At 38.9% G+C, this 23,659-nt stretch overlaps 1 protein-coding gene across 4 annotated transcripts in view; it reads right to left on the reverse strand.

Moving 5' to 3' along the window:
* The window catches only part of PLEKHG5 (pleckstrin homology and RhoGEF domain containing G5), a 1,795,538-nt gene that overhangs the window by 797,607 nt on the left and 974,272 nt on the right, over positions 1-23,659 (reverse strand). The window contains exon 1 of one of the 4 annotated variants that reach the window (XM_044063031.1): positions 4,680-5,223. The exons of the other annotated variants lie outside the window; for them this stretch is intronic. The gene's annotated coding sequence lies outside the window, so the exon portion shown is untranslated. Of the gene's footprint in view, positions 1-4,679; positions 5,224-23,659 lie in introns of those variants that run through there. 4 annotated transcript variants of the gene reach the window in all.

Consider the following 23,659-nt stretch of genomic DNA (forward strand, 5'->3'; position numbering starts at 1 on the left):
CAACATGAGACTAAAATCTGGACAGTTGAGAGCTATGCACTCTGCTTAAGACTACAACTAGCGCACAAAAAGAACAACACGCTGCAGTGACATAAGCACTGAGCTACAAGCACGCTGTACAAACTTACCCGCGCTCTGCAACATGCTGCAGTGACGTAAGCACTGAGCTACAACCACGCTGTATAAACTTAGGACACCAAAGATTGCAGCAACTCGTACACTCGAACCAACAATAGGAGAGGAGAAAAAAATCCACGTCAGAAAGTTGCAGTCCACTTTATTAAAAATTGACAACCAGTACACAGCCTACTAAGGTCCATAAAAAACCATCCAACAAATAACTTATTTAAAAATGTAAAACAATACATTAAGCTAACTAGTGACAAAATAAATATTGTATAATAAATGAAAATGCAGTAAAAAATCAATATTGTACACGAATAAACTCTAATAAATAACCATACAAAATATAACGTGTAATATGAAACGAAAAATATTAACAGTAAATAAAATAATCTCTGATGTAAATTGATTATACACATAGGTCATCCAACCAGTGTAAACCTTAACCATTAATGTATCTAAGTAAGTTATTTGTTGGATGTTTTTTTATGGACCTTAGTAGGCTGTTTTGAGGTATTATGAATAACGAACATGTTTTTAAAGTGTAGTGTTCGCTTTAAAGTTTTATGCCAATTAAGGATGTAACTGGCAATTAATGGATGTATTTAAACATGAGTTCAGCGTTATGGAGTAGTTCTGAAGAAGTCTTATGGTATAAGACGAAACCTAGGTTAACAACTACTGCTTGGCTGTGTACTGGTTGTCGATTTTTAATAAAGTGGACTGCAACTTTCTGACGTGGATTTTTTTCTCATCTCCTATTGTTGGTCCGAGTGTACGAGTTGCTGCAATCTTTAGTGTCCTTGGTTTCTGGTTTTGTACTGGTTTGGAGCACGCTGTATAAACTTACCCGTGCTCCGCAACGCGCTGCAGTGACGTAAGCACTGAGCTACAAGCACGTTGTATAAACTTACCCGCGCTCCTGAATAGTTTCTGGAAAAAGATACTTTATGATACAAGACCAAATCTGGCTCACGGGTTATAACTACTTCTGATATTATACAATAATCAGACCTACCCCATGTTACAATGCATGACTGCTTTGACTGCAGGAGGAATGCTCTACTTGCTTTCTCGTTTGTGTGGCTCTGTGCACCAAGGAAGGGTTTTATCCAGTGTTGTTGATGAGCCCCTTAACTCCCTTCCAGCACCACAGTACATCACAGGAAAAGGTTTTCCCCATGCTGAGGTCTGCACATTAGTATATAAAGCAATGGTTTCTGCCACAGCTAAATTATCATTAACCAGCACAAAACATTACAGTAAAGACAAATCTGCTATACCCATTCCACAACATAAAAGATACTGTGATGTCCAGTTCTTTGGCACTTTAACTGGTATAAATCCAGAATTAATATCACTAAACCTGACCTGTGACCCTGCTTGTAGTCATGGTAATTCAGCTCTGTGGACACATTCTTTAATTTGACTTACCTCTTTACCCAATAGTAAAACAAACCATGGCAAGGTGCAGTTTGAAACTTATTGCAAAAAAGTGTTTGCCTGTGCTAGTAATTAGCTATTACAATATACCTTGGAAGTTTTTTTTCCCAGTTTCAACTGCGATACTCCAATGACTTGCTTAATTTACTTGCATGGTCTGTGAAGCACATTAATTAATATGTTTGTGAGTAAATCAGAAAGGGGCAAGTTCTTATCTCCCCCTTTGGGAGTGAGCTCTACCTAAAGAAACGGAAAAGATTCTTGCACTAATGCGGTATTGTGTCCTCTGGAATAAACATTAAACCAAGATCACTTCCATCAGTCTTACCTCTCAACTGTACAGATTTTCACAGAATGTCCAGATTTTTGCCTCATGTTTTTGGTCAGTTTTTCATAAAATTGAGGTTTTCTATCAAATTAGGAGCAAATCATTAAAGATTCAAGTTAGAATATAATGGCAGACATTTGAGTTTCAGACTTCTTACCCTTCAGAAAATTCATGTTGATGCAAAAGCTGTTATTCAATTAACTTTCTAAATTTGTAAGAGCTATATTTAAAAACTGTTCCTATTTTTGGGCCTTTGTCCCACTTTTATTTATGGCTTTGTCCAGATTTCTTGCTCTAAGAGGTTGAGTGGTATGCTTGGTGCTGCCTCACTGGAATCAAAAGCCTAAAATTATATTCAAAAAGAAAAAGGGAAATTTTCATGTTCTTCTTCAGCAGTTCCCTCTTGGAGCCATTACATTGCATTTCTCAAGTTATGTGGGGCTAAGTGACAGCGTCTGTAAAACACTTTGACATACAGTGTATAAAAAGCAATATATGAATACAAATTCTTTTTTGAAACCCTTCAGAACAAACAAGATAAAGAAATTGCTCAAGGCATCAAAATATGCAAATGGAAACCAATGGGAGGGAGTCTTTGCTAAACTGCTCTGCAATTTTCTGTAGACTGTTATGACATCTTCTATATTTTGCTGATTGTTGCTGTCAACAGTTTTTGCTCCTGTGTGTTGCATACAACCCAGGCGGAGCCTGAAATTGTTCCATCTTGATTAATGGTCTATACTGTTAAAAAATATAAATAAATAAGCTACAGAACTTGACAGCTTTACCATTACGTTATGCTGTATTCCTACTATACCTCTCAACTTTACAGACTTTTACCTCATATTTGTGGTCTGTTTTTTCATAAAATTGCGGTTTTCTGGAAAATCATTGGCAAATCTTTGAAGACTGAGGTCACTAAATAATGACAAGGATTTGAGTTTCAGTCTTCATAGCCTTCAGAAAATGTATGCCAATACAAAACCTGACATTCTACCAACTTTTCCAAAGGTTTATAAGAGCTATATTTAAAGACTGTCCCTTTTGGGGGGCTATTATCCCTCATTATGTTTGACTTTGTCCAGAGTTCTTGAGTTAAGAGGTTGAGAGGCATGTACTGCTCTCATATAATGGTTAATTTCCAGTGCAGGTACAATTATGCAACTTGTATGTTCAATACCATGTTCTGAAATCTTGTGCCTGTACAAGTTAATGGACCTATAGCAGGATAAAGTTAAAACCCCCAAGTACTGCCTGGTAAACAATAAATACAATAATTACAGTCCACTAAAATCAGAATATGTGCAGTGATATCAGTCACAACTGTATAAAACACAAGACAGAACAGATACATTAATCATCCTTTATAATGCGCTAAATCATTCCCTGCCTTAACTTGCATTAGTCTGAAGTTCTCACTACCTGTCTGTGCTGTAGTTTTCTGTACCGATTTCTTGTTGCATTTTAATTTATGCAGATCACCTTCATGTGTTTCCAGTGAGGAATAAAAGCAGTTCTGGTCACCCAGGCAACTCAGTTAACAAAATGTAAGCCACAAACGATACTCATGTTGGTTTACTTATTCTAAACATAATAACATTACTGCACAGTATCATCCTCATGTTTTAGACACTACACCCAATTACAAGACTGAAATTTCCAGTGAAGTTAAGAAATAACTGGATAAGATAATGTTTTGTCATAACATATCTCTATATCATGAGGTACAAGTTGAAATGGAGTATCTTTTGAAGAAAAAGCATGCTTTCATTCATCTTTTACTGTTTGATGACTGGGGACACATTCATTTAGAGGGATAACAGACAGAGAGGTTCAATGTTACACTACCATTAGGGATGGAAAAAAAATAATGCCATACCTGTACAAGGATATACCACAATAGAGAGTAATTCAGGTGGAGAAAATATTAAAATTATACAATAGACCCATGGCATAAAATTAAACTGATACATACATTTCAATTTCAGCCTTGTGATACTAGGGAATGTTACTACAAGCCATGTGAATGACCAAGTATACAATTAAGGAATAAAGCATGACAGCCTATGGTTCTTTACAAGACACCACCACATAGCAGGGCCACTGTGACACATGGGGATGTGAGGTGGATGGAAAGGGTGTTGTACACACCAGAGTTGTGGTGATATTCCACTCAGATCATAACCTGAAGTATGTTATCCCCATTTTAAACTGGATCTCCCATGCAGACATACAGCTTTTTAATATATTTTCATACCTTCTGCTTTTGTGGGCTCTTGCAAATGTCATTTTATTACATTTCACTTTGCTTCTCATACTCTCAGGCAATAGATTCAAAATTAACCAAAATCAAATCAGCAGTTTCTAAAGTCATGAAATTACTAACAATGTTCTTTCAGCATCTTGGATTTAGACACCTGCTTTGTCATTCTGTAACTCAAACTGCTTGCACTTTTCCTTGGGTAAGCTCTCACAATAAATTTTTGAACTCAGGAGGGTTTGAAGAAATGCTGCAGTATTTTACAGCTCATCATGTAAATCTACTGTGCGAATGTAGACATTTAACTGAAAAGCATTCAGATTAAATACGATTATCATCCTAGTGAACAATACGCAAACAGTTTGGAATTAATAGCAACCTTTCAGTGCTGACCCATAGACTGTAAAAACTATAAAGTTCCTGTTATAATGATGATCTATTAAATAAACATAATATGCTAAAAAACACTTTACAACTTGCACCCTGAGAAGAATTCTTTTCAGAAAATTTCTGAGCAATACTTACTCTGAATATCACACTAATAAGAGACTATCTTCTCACGAAGGTTGAAGGGTCTCTCTGATAAGTTAATACCGTCAGTCCTTGTCCTCATATAGGGAAAGATATTCCTTTACAGCCAGTGCTTACATCTCAAAGACAGTTTTTTTAAATATCAACAGATTTAAAGTAGCCAGATTTCAGAATTATCCAGTCAGTACCCTATTTTTTTTTGTAATATAAAGGAGCTGTAAAGATAAAAAAAAATAATAAAAAAAATAAAATAAAATACATCTGCTGCTTGGAAAGTGCTGAAATGTTTATCCCAGACCTCTTGAGTTCTGGCAGACTCTCATTCTGCAAGACGTTCCCAGCTGCACAACTGCAGGCTGATTCATGCGTCCTCTAGACTTCTTTGCTGCTTCCAAAATGACTAAACAGTGATGAAGCAGGTGGGATCCTTCTCTTCAGGTTATGACATGGAGTTCTTACATGCACCCTCTGACCAGTCAATTTCTTCAGCTTCTTAGAATAAACACGACTGACGGCAGGCGGATTACAACTGCAGTATCTGAACTGCCTTGCCTCTCTGATCTGTCTTGACTTGCTGAATGTCTACCCCTCCCCCCATCCTGTCAAGACAGAACTTTGGCTGCTGGTGCTCAAACCTCAAGGGCCTTTACAAGCAGTCTTCCCTGCCAGGTGAGCAGTGAAACTGTATACACCTGTGTAAGCATCAAGTTCCAAAGAGAGCTAAAATAAACATGGACAGAGACACACAAACATACTCGCACATGAATTCACACACTGAACTGAGACATTTACTCTATGTAAAACAACCTGCATGTTGCTGGGATCAGTAAAGCACATACACAGAAGAACACCCACCTCATTCCACATACAAACAGCAATAACTATGCATTATGGATTGCATTTTCTTCTGTATATGCAAACAGGACTGTACACAGAAGGAATGCCCTTCAGATAACCTTGATCACAGAAGTGAAGTAAATCGGAATCAAACTAACTTCTGTAGATAATGCACAGCAATGATGACGGGAAAAGTAGAAAAAAATAGTTATGATTCTATTGTTATCAATGCACTCAAGAGTAAACCTTCCGGAGAAGTCATCTGTCATGCACTCTGCATTATATCAGAGAGGACATTGGCAATTCGACATACATCAAGTATTAGTGATACATTTGACAAATGTCTAGTTCGATGCTGAATTAAGTATTACAGCAGGTTACATTACCTTCACATTTTCTAGGAAGGTCTGAAGGAAGATACCCATGGAAGATCACTAGTGCGGAGGGACAGAGAATGTTACTGTATTGGGGTGATGGCATGAGGGGTCATTCTACTGAAATAAATAAAGATGACTGATCATATCACTTCTGCACGAGAAGAGTGTGTGTGTGTGTGTGTGTGTGTGTGTGTGTGTGTGTGTGTGAGACAGAGGTGGTGGTTGTTACGAACATTTAACAGACAAAAGGCCTCCTGAACCCTAATTCTCATGGGGGGCAACAATTCTCTCCTCACTTGTCCAGTCTCAAAGCACTAAGGATTGGCAATTAGCAAGCCAGCACAACTGAAACACAAACTAAATAAGGTGGTGCCAGGGCTGGGGTAAGCTGGAGAAGAGATACAAACAGCAATACCTGTAATGAGATACATGACAGCATTTAAGCCATGGAGAAGCTTTTTATGTAATTGTTAACCAGGCTGTCCCTCTCGGTTCAAATGCCTTTTTAAAAGGTGATGTTAAAACAGTGATCACTATCTTGGGGTCAGAGTGCACCTCGAATAATATTTTAACTAAAATTCACTTCTTTCCCCAAGATGCAGTGGACAATCTCTTACATTAGAGTACATAGGCCACAGAGCCCCTGCAAAAATAAATGCCTAAATGTGATCCTTTTTGCAATTAGCGGTACTCACAATTTTGAGCACTGAAATTGCCTACAGTAGAGGATATAGTTCATTAGTTTGCTGATGGGGTTGACTCTGAATACTGTACTACAAGACATGTCAAAGAGCAGGCAATAATTTATTGGCTTGCTTTACATAATACCAGCCACAGACTTAATTAAAATAAATAGTGTCACTTCTTATAATGGGCAGTAAGATTCATGCACTGAAGTACCGGTCACTTTGAGTAAGTCACTGATGTGAGTACAAGACATTAATTTTCAACCTCTATTAAGTTTTTGCAAGCAACGTTGTCTATATTTGCTAACATTCTATAAACTGTTTTAGGTTGTGAGACCAGCATGGGGCTACCACATGAAAATAGATTAAAATTACCCATTCAAAATAAATGCACAAACATTTTCCCCAATTAAAAAAAAAGTTGTTGCCAGCATTAATTCTAAAACTAGCTTTTTATTTTCATTTTGCATGCTAAAAAATCAGGCCTGTGGTTGGTGCTCTAGATTCATTATTTAATATTTATGTACATTCATAAAACATAAAGCCATTTTAGGAATAACAGGTAAAACTATAAGCTAGACAACTGCATATTTTGTTGCTATTTCACAATTAGTGTCCATAATGCATACCGTGTGATAAGTTATTTGCATAAACAGATATCACAGTTTTCTTTTCCTGTCTCTGCAAAAAAATATATACAGAGCAATTTTGCTGCACATACGGTATCCTACTTCAGTACTTCTCCCAGGGATAAAATACATCTTATTCAGTTATTGCTGTGATAAAAAGACAGTTTGATATGCAAATATTCCTCAAAATTATTACACATGGACATGTACTAAGTGAAATATTGGAATTAACAAAAATCCAGATCACACATCAACAAATAAGTGAAAACAAAGAGCAGGAAGAGGAAATGAACCATCATCCTTTAAAAAATGTTTATATGCATACATACATATATGTACACACACACAGACATATACATATGCTTACACGTGTGCACACACACACACTCACCAATTTTGTGAAATGGCAATTTGAAAACAGGTTTAAGGAGAAACAACAGGCTGGGAGAAGAAAGAATGACAATGACGGTGTATCTATCTCCTGTGATATATACACAGAGTGATAAATCCCAGGATCTCAAAATGCCCAACAATTCTATTATTATTATTACGGCCTACATACAAAAATAATGGGTTTGCAAGTTACTATGAGAACCTAAAGTCCAGATTAAATGTAAATACCTGTAAATGCACAGGATCGAGGAACTGCTTTTTTTTTTTTTTTTTTTTATATATACAAGTCAGTAATTTACTACAAAGTTAATCATAAACAGCTTAGTATTTTGACTGACAATCCTAAAACTAATAATTTTTCAAATTAAAAATCAGACTCAATGATTTGAGATACGTGGAGTTTGCATGAGTTTGCTATGGTTTCTTCTTGCTGCCTCAAAATATTCTGTTTAACCGAGTATACTAAATTATCTGTACGTGTATGTTTTATATACAATATTTACACTTGACATTGCAGTCCAGGTTGTGGCTGAAGAGAGTCCAAGAAGGCCCAGTTGATATATCCATGTCTGGCTCCCATACATTTGACAAATTAACACACATGGGAAGCAAGTGTTTCTCCTGTGTTAGGCCAATTAACGTTTCTGTCTTGATAAGACAGTCTCCCAAGGAAAAGAGATCAGATTCCACCAAGGGAAATTCACACACATGAATTTTAATGGTAGCCTGGTATACATCTGCCACATGCCTTTTACCAAATGCCCAATGAATAAATGACAAAGGTAAAAAGATGGCAAATAAAAAGTTCATAAATTAACATCATAAATAGCATGACACACAAAACATTTCTGGAAAACAACCATCCTTACTTACTACCTGTGTGTGTTCCGTTGCATTTTAAAAATTGGGTAGAACACTATACACCAGTATTTTGCATTTCAGGGATGATCCAGGAAAGTAACTTCAGGGTATAACAGTTATATAACCATGAACATACACAGAAACATGGAATACTGCAGAGTGCATCAAATATCAATTTATCATGAGTATAAACCTTAAAACCTCCCAACAGCCCTAACATCCTCCACCAAGAAAGAAAGATTCTAATACTGAGGTTTTCTCAGTTTCCTTTTCCTACTCTGGTATACAACCCAATTAAAGTTTTTACACATATTGTGCAGATATTTTCATACCTAAACCAACAAACAGTGATGATGTCTGTCTTTCTGAGATGGACATTAAGAATAATGGAAATTTTCTCCATATGCAGCTACTATTATAACTGTACTAGGTTTTATATATTGGAAGGACATTACAATAAAGTACCTTATTTAATGTTGTATTTTAAATGGGAGATCGATGACTATGGAACTTCTTTGCAGCCATTAGACAGGCCATATAGACAAACAAACAATTGTGTTAAATGTAGAGTTAAAAATGGAAAATACAATACAAAATGTAGAACTGAGTATATAACAAACAAAAACAAAAAAGAATCTCCCTCGACATAAAACAAATTAATAAAAGAATAGATAAAAATGGAATAAACATACAATACATATAACAAATTAACATGAAAAGAATAAAGAACAAATAAAACAATACTTATTCCATTTTTAGTGTTCTGATTCTTTTCCAAATATTTTATGTTGTTACTTACAGCTACGCTATGTGACAAATATAATGCTATACCCATCATAGGTTTCTTGAGTTTGCAGTCCTGGCCAGTGTCTGAAAAAAGGTCTAAATGGTCAAGTGCTATATCACAGTCAAATATAAATAATTAAGTCTTTAAAAAAGTAAAAGCAACCAATTAATGCAGTTCTAAGCCAGCAATTACACACACACACACACACAGACACACACACACACACACATCCCTGTAAATTATATCCCAGATAACAAATTCAAACTACCAAGTGCTAAAAAAGTAAAACTAACCAAAGAATGCACACACAAGTCAGGAATAGCACAAAGAAGAAAAAAAGATGTCTGTAACTGAACGTCTGGCAGTAAACAAGTGAAAAATATATCTTGCAGATTCCACACATGCCAGATGTGATGCATCTGCAATGTTTGACACTTTATGCTTTTGCTCGTGCCACATTTTACAAAACAGTAGCAAACAGCTGTCTGGCAAAATCAGCAACAGATCAGAAAAAAGGGAACAGATGAGATGCACTGTTTAATGTTCTGCTCTTTGAATTAGAGCCATACCTGTCAAATGTACAGATTTTTGCAGAATGTCCAGATTTTTGCCTCATATTTTTGGTCTGTTTCTCATAACATTGTGGTTTTCTAGCAAACCGTTGGCAAATTTTAAGGGTTGAAGTCAGAAAACAACAGATATTTGAGTTTTAGACTTTATACCTTTCAGAAAATTCATGCTAATGCAAAACTTGATATTCTATCAACTTTCTTAGTTTATAAGAGCAACATTTAAAAAGTGCCCCTATTTTTGGGCTTTTGCCCCCCCCCCCCCATTATTTATGGCTTTGTCCAGATTTCTTGCTCTAAGAGGTTGAAAGGTAGGAGTATAAAAGAGCACATGTAGTCCAGATGGAAACTGAGCACCAGTTAGTTGTGTAGCGAGTGATTCAGGAGTCAGAGCCCCACGTCTGATGTAGAAACATAAGGAGATGATGGCTTCTGAGATCCACTGTTGCAGGAACCCTGGGAGCAAAATTACTAGAGCTAACACTAAACTCCTAATCCTGACACTGCTGTGCAACAGATGACCATTAACAAAAAATCAAAAACATCATTACAAAGGACTACATGGAACTCTTATTTTTATTTATTTAGAAGCCAGATAAGTGGACAAATCGATGTCCTTTTTCAGTACTACAACTCATGGCACAATGGTTCATAGGTTCATACTAGGCTATCTGCCCTAGGACATTTATAAGCCTAGCCAGAGTGTGTTTGGCTTTCGCCACCCATTTTAAATTAATTTTGCTATGCCCTTTTTCGAGGTTAGTATACTGTGCCTCTGTCTAACAGTGACACAGAAGTGATACCCGGGGTAAACCTACGATCTCCCATCCACTCATCAAGATTCATCTTGAAGAGAGTCAATGAGGGACACTGCTTAACCTGGACTGGGATTTTATTCCAGAGTGAAGGGAGCCTCTGGGTTATGAATCTGTCCCTCCAGCATGTACTATTTATTTCAGTGCTGAGGTTCAAGTCTCTCGAGCGCGTAGCTCGATGGGATTTGGATTTTCTGAGGTGCAGCATGTCCATTAATTCCGGGTTGGACATGGCTTTATACGTCAGGCACAGATCGCCTCTGAGCAGGCGGTATGCCACTGAGTAGAGCTGGAGTTTCTTTAACCGGGCAGCATATGGCATCTGTTTGAGCCCTTTGATCCTCTTGGTGAGGTACTTTTGGGGTCTTTTCAGTTGCTGCAGGTGTCTGGTAAGGTACATCCCAAAAGGGGCATTGTATTCAATTATGGGCCTGATGAGGGATGAGTAAAGAGGCACGATGACCTTCCCTGATCTAGATGTGAATCCATTCCTGATTAAGGTGGGCTATATAAAATGTTTTTCTAACCACTTTGGCCATGTGGTTTTCAAATGAGAGATTGATATCAACTTTGGTCCCCAGGTCCCTAATTACTTCTTCCGTACTTAATGGATTACCACCTATGTGGTAATTTGTGGGCACTTTGTTTTTGCCAAAGGGGATGTCTATACACTTTTTGGCGTTTAGCTTGAGGCCATGGCTCTGGCACCAGTTGTCTGTTTCTATGAGGCCCTTTTGTAGGATGCTTGTGTTGGCTAGAGAGTCGATTATGGTGCCTAGTTTGCAGTCATCTCCAAACTTGGTCAGCCACAGTCCTTCCGTGTTGGCCTGTACCTCAGAGAAATATATACTGAACAAGAGAGGTCCCAGGATTGAGCCTTGTGAGATGCCACTTGTAACTGGTTTGGAGTCTGACATGGCTCCAGCAATTCTAACCATGTGGGTTCTGTCCTTGAGCCAGTTTGCAACCCATCTAGTGACATAGGGGTTTATATTTAAGATGGTGAGCTTATCTATAATGCCCGAGTGGGGTATTGTATCGAAGGCTTTTGCGAGGTCCAGGTAGGCTGTGTGGACCACCTTCCCCTCGTCAATGGCCTTGGTGACTGTTTCAAAGAGATCGACCAGGTTTAAGAGGCAGGATCTGCCCTTAATAAAGCCGAACTGGGTAAGATCCAGTGTCTGTAGGTCCCCAATATCTTTATTTATGAGGTCCATGATGATCCTTTCCATAGCTTTGCAGACCAAGCTAGACAGGCTTATGGGGCGATAGTTTCCAGGATCCATTGAGGCACCACCTTTGTGGAGAGGGACCACTGTTGCTGTACGTCACTTTTTGGGTATATATCCTGTAGTAAGGCTGAGCTTGAACAGTAGTTTTATGTTTGGGTTTAGCTCTTCTTGGAGTTCATGTAGGACGCAGCCCGGGACACCGTCTGGTCCCATTGATGCTGTGTTTTTTGCTTTGGAGAGGGCGGCTCTTACCTGAGCATCTGAGATGTCAGGGGGGGCAGAACTCTACTGGGATAGATATTTGCCCTTTTGGTGGGGAGAGGGGGTAGAAGTTTGCGCTGAACCTGTCAGCTAGGATGTTGGCAATGTCTGTTGGTTCTGTGTATTTTTTGTCATTTTGGACTAATTCTGAGCATATCTAGGAATTCCCACCCAGGTTCCTAACATAACTAAAGAAAGCATTGTGATTATCCTTAGTGTCCTGTGCAATTTTTCTCTCGAAGCTGGCCTTAGATGATTTTATGAGTGCCCGTAGTTTTTTGCTACTACTGATCAGAGATGCCTTCCCTTTTTGGGATTTTTCTCTATCATGTAGTAGCTTCCTCCTTCTATTGTACAGTTTGTTTATGGCTGGGGTCCACCAGACAGGAAGCCTGCCTTTGGAGGATTGGGTCTTGGTTTTATTTGGGATTGCATGATCCATGCATTCCTGAAGGTGTTCATAGAATGCGTTAATAAAGGATTCTGCGGTCTGGGCTGTATTTTCCACAGGCCCGGGGGCTTTGAAGGATTCCACCTCGGTTTTGAGGAGTGTGAAATTTGCTTTAGAGAAGTTTTTCACTGTGGTTTTCTGGGCAGGGGGTGGGGTCGGGATGTTTATATCCAGTGAGATTAGTTTATGGTCTGATCTTACCAGTGAGGGATACACTTTTGTTCTGGAGCATAGAGCCCCCATGTTGGTGATGATCAGGTCCAGTATGTTTTCCCCTCTTGTGGGAGTGGTAACAAGTTGTTCCATAGCATTTGAGTTTATAAATTCTAGGAACCTTTGGGCTAATTAAATATGGGTGTGCATACATATGGTCCTTTCCTTATACTCATGCACACAGCCACGTCAATATACTAGAGAAAGTAAAACTGAGTATACAGATCACAATCCTGTGAACCTCCGAAAAGCTTTGACATATGCCCTGCATGGACAGGAGTAGTGGCAGGAAGCACGTCCAGCTCTTTTCATTGCAGACATACTGGCCTTCAACATGATGCCATCTCTGAGATCTCAGAGTTAACAAAAAGATGGGCCTTCCAAATTGTAACCATAAAACATCTTGTGTACAAATAAAACTATTTAAAAGTATAAGCAACACCAGAAAAACAGCTCTTTTTCAGGGATGACAATGGAACAATTACCTGGTTAACTGACTTTCTCAGCACCAAATAGGCAAAAATCTAGCCTAGGGAATCAAACCCAGGACTGTGACATGATCTGACAGTGCAATCAAACCTCTGCATCAAAATGCAAACCAATATGACAGGGGTTATATAGGTGCACTATATGTCTAAACATCAACACATCTTTTGTTCTTGGAATTAGTTCTGTCAAAAAAGTAGTCAGTGTGACCAATGAAATGCTTATAAAGCATTTTTTTTATGCATCTAACAACCCAAGTATCTCTAAATATACTAACTCTGATACTGCAGAACACTGGGCTAAGAGGAAAAAAAATCCTTATTCCTGGAGCAACACTCTCATTCTAGTCAGTGGCTTGTTTTTGATGAAACACTGGAACTAACTAAACTAGACTCCAATTCAAGTTTGAGAAAAAATCTAGTTAAACAGTATTACTCCTGTGTGTGTGTGCAAGTGAGAGAGAGACTGAGATCAATATCATCTCCATTTTTTCTACATGATGAATCGTCACTGCCCCTCTCTCGATTCAGTACTCTCTTACCATCTTTGATAGTCATACTTGACTGCTGCAGGTCTTCTCTCTCTCACAATCCACCCATCTTTTGGTTGGACATCCTTGTCTACTCTTGCCTTCTTCCTTTTTTTCCCAAATCATCTTCACCAAATCACTGACTGCTTTCCTGCACATATGGCTGAAAGACTGTAATTTGTTCTCTAACCTTCTCTGTAACGGGGCGTACTTTGGCTTCTGCTCTGATGTCCTCATTTCATCTGTCTCACAGAGTACATCATACCCCATTTCTTAGCAACTTCATCAACCATCATCTTCCTCACCTGCTCTGCCTTCACTGTCCAGATTTCTGTGCTATACAGAAGCAATGGTTGTACCCCTGGTTTGTACCCCTTACCCTTCAGATTCTATGATATTCTTCATTCGCATTCTACACCTGACACTGTTCAAGTTGGCTGCAGCACCCCTGATTCAAACTTTGAACTCCTCAATCAGGCTTTCTTTTCCTCAAACCAGGTACCTGAAGCCATTATAGTGTATTCCACTATTTCCCTTCTATCTCAAATTTCAACAACTTCGTTTTTCTTTCGTTTTTTTTTTTTTTTTTGTCAGGACAGGTGTTTTTGTCTGTACTGCTTTTCAGACACTGTTTTTTTATTCCAGTACAAACTGTGTTCATATTTGTGAAATTGGGCACTTGTACATAGTATGCAATAATTCTGCCAATGTTTATGGGACTTTGAATCATTGAATGACTGCCCAAATCAGATTTCGTATGATGTTCCCATATACTTTCTCCAAGTCTAGTTTTGCCCGGTTGCACTCTCTTCTCAAACTATCTGTCTCACTGCAAACATAGGGTTACTCGTGTTTCATCCTGATCTGCTCTGATTATAAATTGCTAATCTTCCATCTTACATTCTACTACTCAGAGTATTTATCAATCATCCTCTCCAGCACTTGCATGCAGTGTGACAGGGATCCAATACCTCTGAACTGCTGACAGCTGTGAATGTCCCAGTTTGTTGTAGATATCTTGGATATGCCTTTCTCTCAGTATCATACTGAATACCCTTGGAGACATTCTCCCCATAACTCACCCAATATCTTGAGCACATCTGTTGTGATTCCATCTCAGCCTGCTGCTTTCCATAATATTTTTTTAGCGCAGTTATTACGTTTTCCTCTTGTACTGCAGCCTGTGGATGGGGCAGTACAGTTTCTGTGGAGTGTTCTTCATTCAGAAGCTGCTGGCTGGAAGTACCCCTTGCAGATACCTTTATTGCCAGCATCCGTTTGAATGGGGATGTCTCTCTCTCTCTCTCTCTCTCTCTGTATGTATGTGTGTGTGTATGTGTATGTGTGTATATATATATATATATATATATATATATATATATATATATATATATAGATATATATACACATATATACACACACACACACACACACATATATATATATATATATATATATATATATATATATATATATATATATATATGTATATGTATGTGTGTATGTATTTATTTTATTTTTATTTAACATTTGTTGACCGGGAAAGTCCGACTAGGTTCCACAGATCCTGTTTTCAGCTGAGGTCCGGGGAGAAATGCTCCAAACACGTCTTTAGAATGTGGGAGGAAACCGGAGTACCCGGAGGAAACCCACGTGATACGCAGGGAGAACATGCAAACTCCACACCAAAGGCACCCCGGCCGAGAATCAAACCAGAGAACTCTTGCTGTGAGGTGACAGCATTAACTGCTGCACCACTGCGCCACCCACAAAGTCCCAAAAACATTGGCAGAATTATTGCATACTATGTACAAGTGCCTAATGTATGTATGTATAGACAGATACTGTGTGTGTAAACTATGGGACTCCATTCCTTTCTCAATCAGAGATGTCCAAAAGTACAACAACTCAAGGAACACCTCTTCACCCCAAAAAACTGCACTCACATAGGTCACATTACATGAGCCCTGCACCTCTCTCACACACCCTTTTACCAATATTTCATCCTTCCTTATCTCATCTTGTCATCCCCCTTACTTCCATTCATCCTACTTCCATCTTTGCTTTGCTTCTCTCGTACTTTTCCTTTCGACTCCTCTTCCCTCTGCATGCCTGTCTCACCTTTTCTCAATCTTCTCCCCATGATATCTTTCCTTACAACTATTCTCACTTGCCTCTTCTAATGTCTTCACACCTCTCTATATAATATGCTGCTATCCCTGTAGCATAACCTATGCCACTCATTATAGATGCATCTTATCCATAAAGCTCTGCTAAGCATAATTCCATTTTTCCATCCATGTTTTGACGTTGTAAACTGCTTCTTGAACTAAACGTTGTAGCATATGCTTGCATCCGTAAAGATATATATATATATGGATCTACTTAATTTGCCCTAACTTCCGATTGCCCGACACCCATTTGACCGACAAGAATTATTGGCAAGTAAATGGGATATGCTCCCTTCCCCACTGTAGTGTGACCCTGGAGTTAGAATATATAGTTGGGGGGGTGTGGGGAGCACAGCCTCCCACAATGGAGGGTGTGGGGGGGGCAAAGTCCCCCCACTTACTTTTGTTTTACTAAGCAATATTAAAGCAAAACTAAACAATATACACACACATAAATATATATATATATATATATATATATATATATATATATATATATATATATATTTTAGCATACCCTTGTATCTCTAAATATTTTTTGTTCATTGTTGTGTGATCCTATGCACCCTGGTCCATTGGGATCAGCGCACTACCCTGATAAATAAATAAGGAAATTGATATTCAGAAATATCAATGCGCATTAGGTCAATACCTGCATACTGACAGCACTTCTACTTAACACAATCTAAACCAAACCAAGTGTCGCCATTTCCATTTGGACAAAAAACAAACCATAAACTTTCAGACATCGTGTCTGAGTAGTGGTACTGTTAGGGAAAGGGTTTTAGTAATGTAATACAGAGTGCTGGGGTTGGGGCAGAAATAAAATTACTGCTAGGGCTAGTATACGGGTATGGTTGGCAGGGGTGGCTGTCCCCTGTCTGCCTTACTCATATGTGCTAACTCTAACCACAGCCAGACAGACACATTGTTACTAAACCCTTTCCCTAATAGTACCAACTAAACAAGACACCATACACACACACACACACACACACACCATCAGACATGTACAAGACAATCCATTTCTTCCCGAGCCCTTATCCATCTCTGTTCCTCTTACAAGTCACAGCAGACACGCAGAGGGACCCCACAGAGAACCACCATTATCAGCAGAATTTATAAGGCAAAGGGAGAAAAGTGAAGTAGGTTGCAAGTCTTTCTTCCATATTATGCACTTATGCACTGACATCTACAGACAATTTAAAATCCCTGATCCACCTACTGCATTTTTTTGTAAGGAAACCAGAAAATGACACAGGGAGGACATGCAGGTAACACAAAATCACAAACACTCTCATTCCCCTGCTTACAGCTACCACACATGTGCATTTCCCCATTAAGGCAATGATCAATACTGTTATTTGATTTACCAATGTACTCTACTGCTAACGATCTAGGAAACCAACTGTTCTTTCATTTACCAATGTACTCTACCGCTAACGATCTAGGAAACCAACTGTTCTTTCATTTACCAATGTACTCTACCGCTAACGATCTAGGAAACCAACTGTTCTTTCATTTACCAATGTACTCTACCACTAACGATCTAGGAAACCAAAAACAGCCAGTGGCATTCTCTACAACTGAAATAAGAATGTGAACCACATGCACACACACACACACATATATATATATATATATATATATATATATATATATATATATGTATACACACTATATATATATGTGTGCATATATATATATATATATATATATATATATATATATATATATATATACGTGTGTGCATATATATATTATATACGTATGTGTGTGCATATATATATATATATATATATATATATATATATATATATACATAAACACACAATAAATATATATATATATGTTTGTGTGTGTGTGTGTGTGTGTGTGTGTGTGTGTGTGTGTGTGTGTGTGTGTGTGTGTGTATATATATATATATTATATATATAAATATATGTATGTAAATATGTATTTATATATTATATATATGTTATGTGTATGTATGTATGTGTGTAGATATACATATATATATATATATATATATATATATATATATATATATATATATGTGTGTGTGTGTGTGTGTCTGTGTGTGTCTGTGTGTGTGTGTGTGTGTGTGTGTGTGTGTGTGTATAAACAAGGTTATCCTGTTTTTCCACCTGAGAAATGGTTAAGAAATGACTTACAGTTTTAGAGCAGTCCTTGGTCAATTGTGATTGTTTCTTAAACACAACCTTGTCTTTGCTTTGGCTCATTAGCAACAGTACAACAAACTGCCTGCTCACACCCTTGTTCTCCCCCTTCCCTGTTTATTACCTTAAGACAATCTGAAAGTTAATAAATATTACCTGTGGCAGGCACCATTTTTAAAACTACAACCACCCTTGTCACTATCATATGTTCATTTATCAGTTAACTCTGTTACCTGATTGTTTCCAGCCTCCTCATAAGAGCAACTAACAGAGTCTCTACCCACTTCGCTCCCTACCCTGCCCCCTATTCCCTCCCGCCCCCAGTGGTCCCACCTTTATTACACTCACAAACCCCTCCCATCTTTCCAATAGCCAACCACAGCGCTAACCCAACACTACCTCCTCCATCTTCCCACTATCACACCTCCTCAACTAACATGTGCAAGCATACCTTACCTATGCTCACTGCATGCACTCTCTCCTTGCATATCTTACATCCTACCATAGCTCCATCATTCCCCCACTCAACCACTACCACTGTACTACTACTCACACCACCACTCATGTCTCACCCTCACTCAGCTCCCCTCCCAGCAACTCAAGAACCATCCCTATGCACCCCCTACATATTCTACCAACTATATTACTCAAACATAAAGAATCCCTACAACTTAACATAGTAACCCTTCCACCATACCTATTACCCACAGAGCACAATCATAATGTTTCCCTTATAAACAGACACATTCAAAAACTGAGAAAACTAATAACCTCATGCATATCAAAACTAGCCCTAAGTGGAGACATCAACCCCAACCCTGGCCCTTCCATCTCCAACCACAATCTTCATAATCAGACTAGAAACCACAACTTCTCCCATATTACAGCCAATAGAAAGCCAAGTGACTTCCTTCTACTAGGCCTAAATATTAGAAGTATATCCAACAAAGTCCATGAACTCCATACCACCATAGACTTGTACTCCCCAGATATAGTCAGCCTGACAGAAACCTGGCTAAAACTTTACATTACCAGTGAGCAAATACTCCCTACAGGTTACGGCTTACTAAGAGTAGACCGGCTAAACAAGAAAGTAGGCGGTGTAGCTATAATATTTAAACATCATCTAAACATCCAGATCTTAAAATCATCAGCTCCACAAATAGGAAATGAATAAATAATATATACCAACCTCAAAATATACCAAAACAAAACCATCAACATAATTGGATGCTACTTCCCACCTGGCCAAAACATCCCTCCACTAGAAAACCTCCTCAGCTGGTCTACCCACCATCTCCCCCAAGAAACTATCATTTTAGGTGATTTCAATATTGACTGGCAGTCCTGTTCTGGCAACCATTCAACCCATCATGTAAACCTTCATGGCTTCACCCAACTAGTCCAGTCACCAACCAGGATAAATAAAAACTCCAGCAAGCATACTACCCTGGAATGGATACTAGTCAGTAACAGCCCCCAGTCATATAACAGGCTGCTTATCAGATAGCCTCAGTGATCACTCCCCAACATTCCTACTCAAAAAATACCTATAACAAGCTAAACCTGTCATCTACCGTCAAATACGTAAAAAACTAAACTTTAACCCACTCACATTTATCTCATCCCTCAAAGAATATAACTGGCATCCTCTAAAGTACCTCAGTCTTGATGATGCAGTTGAATTTTTTTAATACTACCTTCCTGAGCATCCTTAATTACCATGCCCCCCATAAGACTTTCCAGAACCAAAGCACAACCCTCCCCATGGCTACAGAAAACCACTAAGTCAGAAATGAAAAACAGGGATAAAGCCTGGGAGCACTGGCGCAAAATCAAAACCCCCTCAACTAGACAGAAATTCCTAGAACTATGCAATAGAGTCAAAAATCTAATAAAACAGGACAAATTCCAATACTACTAGTCTGCCCTAGACTCCTCACAACACAGCCCCAAACAATTCTGGTTCTCCATAAACTCCATCCTCCACCCACGTAAAGTCAGTACCCCTACTCCTAACATCCCTCACTCCTCAGAAAATATTGCTACCTCATTCAACACACACTTCACACAAACCATACTATCACTAGCTAAACAACACAACCCCCTCCCCTCCAACCCACACCTTCAACTAGTCATCTCCCCACTGCCTTCTCTTTTTCTCCTGTACCTACCTCCAACATATAAAAAACTCTTAACTAAACTTATGCCCACCAAATTAGCAGCAGACAACCTCCCAAGTGAATACCTAAAAATCGCAGCTGATGCTCTGGCCTACCCAGTATCCATCTTGATTAACTGATCTCTGTCAGAAAGTTACGTTCCCACACTGTGGAAATTATCACATATAATTCCCCTCCCCAAAGGCGGACCCTCCACAGAACTAACCAATTACCGCCCCATAGCTATTCTCTCGCCACTCTCCAAAATACCAGAGAGATGCATACACTCTCAGGTCTCAGACTACCTCCTTACTAACAACCTCCTTTCCAATACTCAGCATGGTTTCTGAACAAACCATAGCACCACCACTGCCTTACTCTCCTTTACTAACATTATCCTTCAGCATAAAAACAATGGCTATCTCTCCTCTGCTACTTTCCTAGACCTATCTAAAGCATTTGACATGGTCCCACACAAACAACTTGTCTCTGTCCTCAATAACCTATCCTTCTCTCAACCAGTCACCAACTGGTTTCAGAGTTACCTGTCTGACCACCAACAATCTGTTGCATGGCAGAATGACATATCTCCCCAACTACCTGTTCTCCATAGGGGTTCCCCAAGGATCGATCCTTGGACCGCAACTCTTCTCGGTTTTCACCAATAATCTAGCCTCTGCCACCAAACATGGCACACTCATAAAATACGCAGATGACTCAACCATCATCTGCTCAGCCCAGTCCCTACCCTAACTGCAAAAAGTCACACAGGAAGCCTTTTCCTCTGTTGAAACTTGGTTATCCGATGCCCAATTAATACTCAACCCAAACAAAATTCAACTACTCATCTTCCAGCTCACCAAACATACTCAAAACAACTCTCATTAACATCACAGCAAAAGACAACACTATATACCCAACTGAACACACCAAATTGCTAGGAGTGGAAATAGACAAATTCACATATCTATGACCATAAAAAAAGTCCACAAAAAACTAGGAGCGTTATACAGAAATAAGCAACTTCTCACCAAAGCAGCAAAGATTTCAATAGCAAATTCCCACCTTATCTCCACAATACTTTATGCCTCTCCAATATAAACCAACCTAAGGCAATGCGATCTAAACAAGCTAGAGACCTGCTACAACAAAATCGCCAAATTCGCCACAGGAGCATCCTACCATAGTCACCACCGTCTCTCACTTGCTGAACTGGGCTGGCTTGAACTCCCTCACCTCCTTCAATGGTATCAACTCTTACTCAGCCACAAACTAGTAAACCATCCACTAATCAGCCACAAACTAGTAAACCATCCACTAAATGTCACACCCCTCCAGAAACTACTCCAACCCTATCGCACCACCAGACCACGAAGATCCAGCAACAAAAATCACTTGCAGATCACTAAAGCCAGTAACACTGCTGGTGAACCACTATTCTCTTGCACCATAGCCAAATTATGGAACTCCCTTTCACCCACAATTACCTCCCTACCATCATGCACCCACTTCAAAACTTTACTAAAAGCGCACCTAAAAACATGCTGGCTATGCCCTTGCAACTCCCACTCTAATATCACCCACCCCATCCAACCACTACCTTTCTTTCCACTCCACTAACTACCTTGATTATAGCATGCTCAGATGCTCATAAGCCTAGTACTTATTATACAGTAGGAACTTCTTATTGTAACATTTGTTAATGTCCGTTTTGTACTTCACAGATAAAGATTCTAGTTGTCTACTGATGTACTATGTTCTTCATCTGTAAATATGTTGTAAGCTATTGCTATGTTAAATGGTTAATCGCTATGTAATCCAATGTAACTACTGTCTGTTTATTTTAACTGTGGAGCTTTTCTCCCCGGGCCTCCGCTGAAAATGGACCTACATCCAGTCGGACACTCGTCAACAAATGTAAATAAAATAAATATATGTGTGTGTGTGTGTGTGTGTGTGTGTGTATGTATATATATATATATATATATATTTATATATGTATATATTATATATGTATATATATATATATATATATATATATGCATATATATATATATATATATATATATATATATATATATATATATATATACATGTGTGTGTGTGTGTGTATGGGTCAAGGACTATTCACTGAAACACATTTGACTGTGCACAATTCACTGAAAGCTTAATTCACTGAAACACATTTCACTGAAAGTTATATATGGCCTTTTCTCCACTGTAGAGTGACCCTGGAGTTAGAATATATAGTAAGGTGGGGTGTGGGGGGATGTAGCCCCCCACCTATTTTAAATATTTTGAACTATACACTTGCAATTTTAACTTAATATATATCTAAACTATGTGGGGGGCCACCCCTTAGTATATATTCTAACTCAAGGGATGCACTACAGTGGGGAAAAGGCCATATATAACTTTCAGTGAAATGTGTTTCAGTGAATTGAGTTTTCTGTGAATTGTACTTTTAGTGATTTGTGCACAGTCATTTGAGTTTCAGTGACTAGTCCTAGACCTGTGTGTGTTATCCGAAAGAGTAGTGGAAGCTAGGTTAAGAAGGGAGGTGATGGTTAGTGATCAGCAGTATGGTTTCATGCCAGGAAAGAGCATTACAGATGCAATGTTTGCTTTGAGAGTGTTGATGGAGAAGTATAGAGAATGTCGGAAGGAGTTGCATTGTGTCTTTGTGGATTTAGAGAAAGCATACAAAAGGGTGCCTAGAGAGGAGTTGTGGTATTGTATGAGTAAGTCAGTAGTGTCAAAGAAGTATGTAAGAGTGGTACAGGATATGTACGAGGGTAGTGTGACAGCTGTGAGGTCTGCGGTGGGAGTGACAGATGCGTTTAAGGTGGAGGTCGGATTACATCAAGGTTCAGCTCTGAGCCCTTTCTTATTTGTAATGGTGATGGACAGGTTGACAGATGAGATCAGACAGGAGTCCCCGTGGACTATGATGTTTGCAGATGACATTGTGATCTGTACTGAGAGTAGGGAACAGGTGGAGGAGACCCTGGAGAGATGGATATATGCTCTAGAGAGAAGAGGAATGAAGGTCAGCAGGACTAAGACAGAATATGTGTGTGTGAATGAGAGGGAGGATAGAGGAATGATGAGGACTGCAGGGAGTAGAGGTGGCAAAGGTGGATGAGTTTCAATAGTTGGGATCAACAGTTCAGAGTAACGGTGAGTGTGGAAGAGAGGTGAAGAAGAGGGTACAGAGAGGACGGAGTGGGTGAAGAAGAGTGTCAGGAGTGATTTGTGACAGACGAGTACCTGTAAGAGTGAAAGGGAAGGTCTACAAGAGGGTAGTGAGACCAGCTAGGTTATATGGGTTGGAG

The sequence above is a fragment of the Protopterus annectens genome, chromosome 2.part1, assembly GCF_019279795.1.
Source record: "Protopterus annectens isolate FY-2018-M chromosome 2.part1, PAN1.0, whole genome shotgun sequence".
Lineage (NCBI taxonomy): Eukaryota > Metazoa > Chordata > Ceratodontiformes > Protopteridae > Protopterus > Protopterus annectens.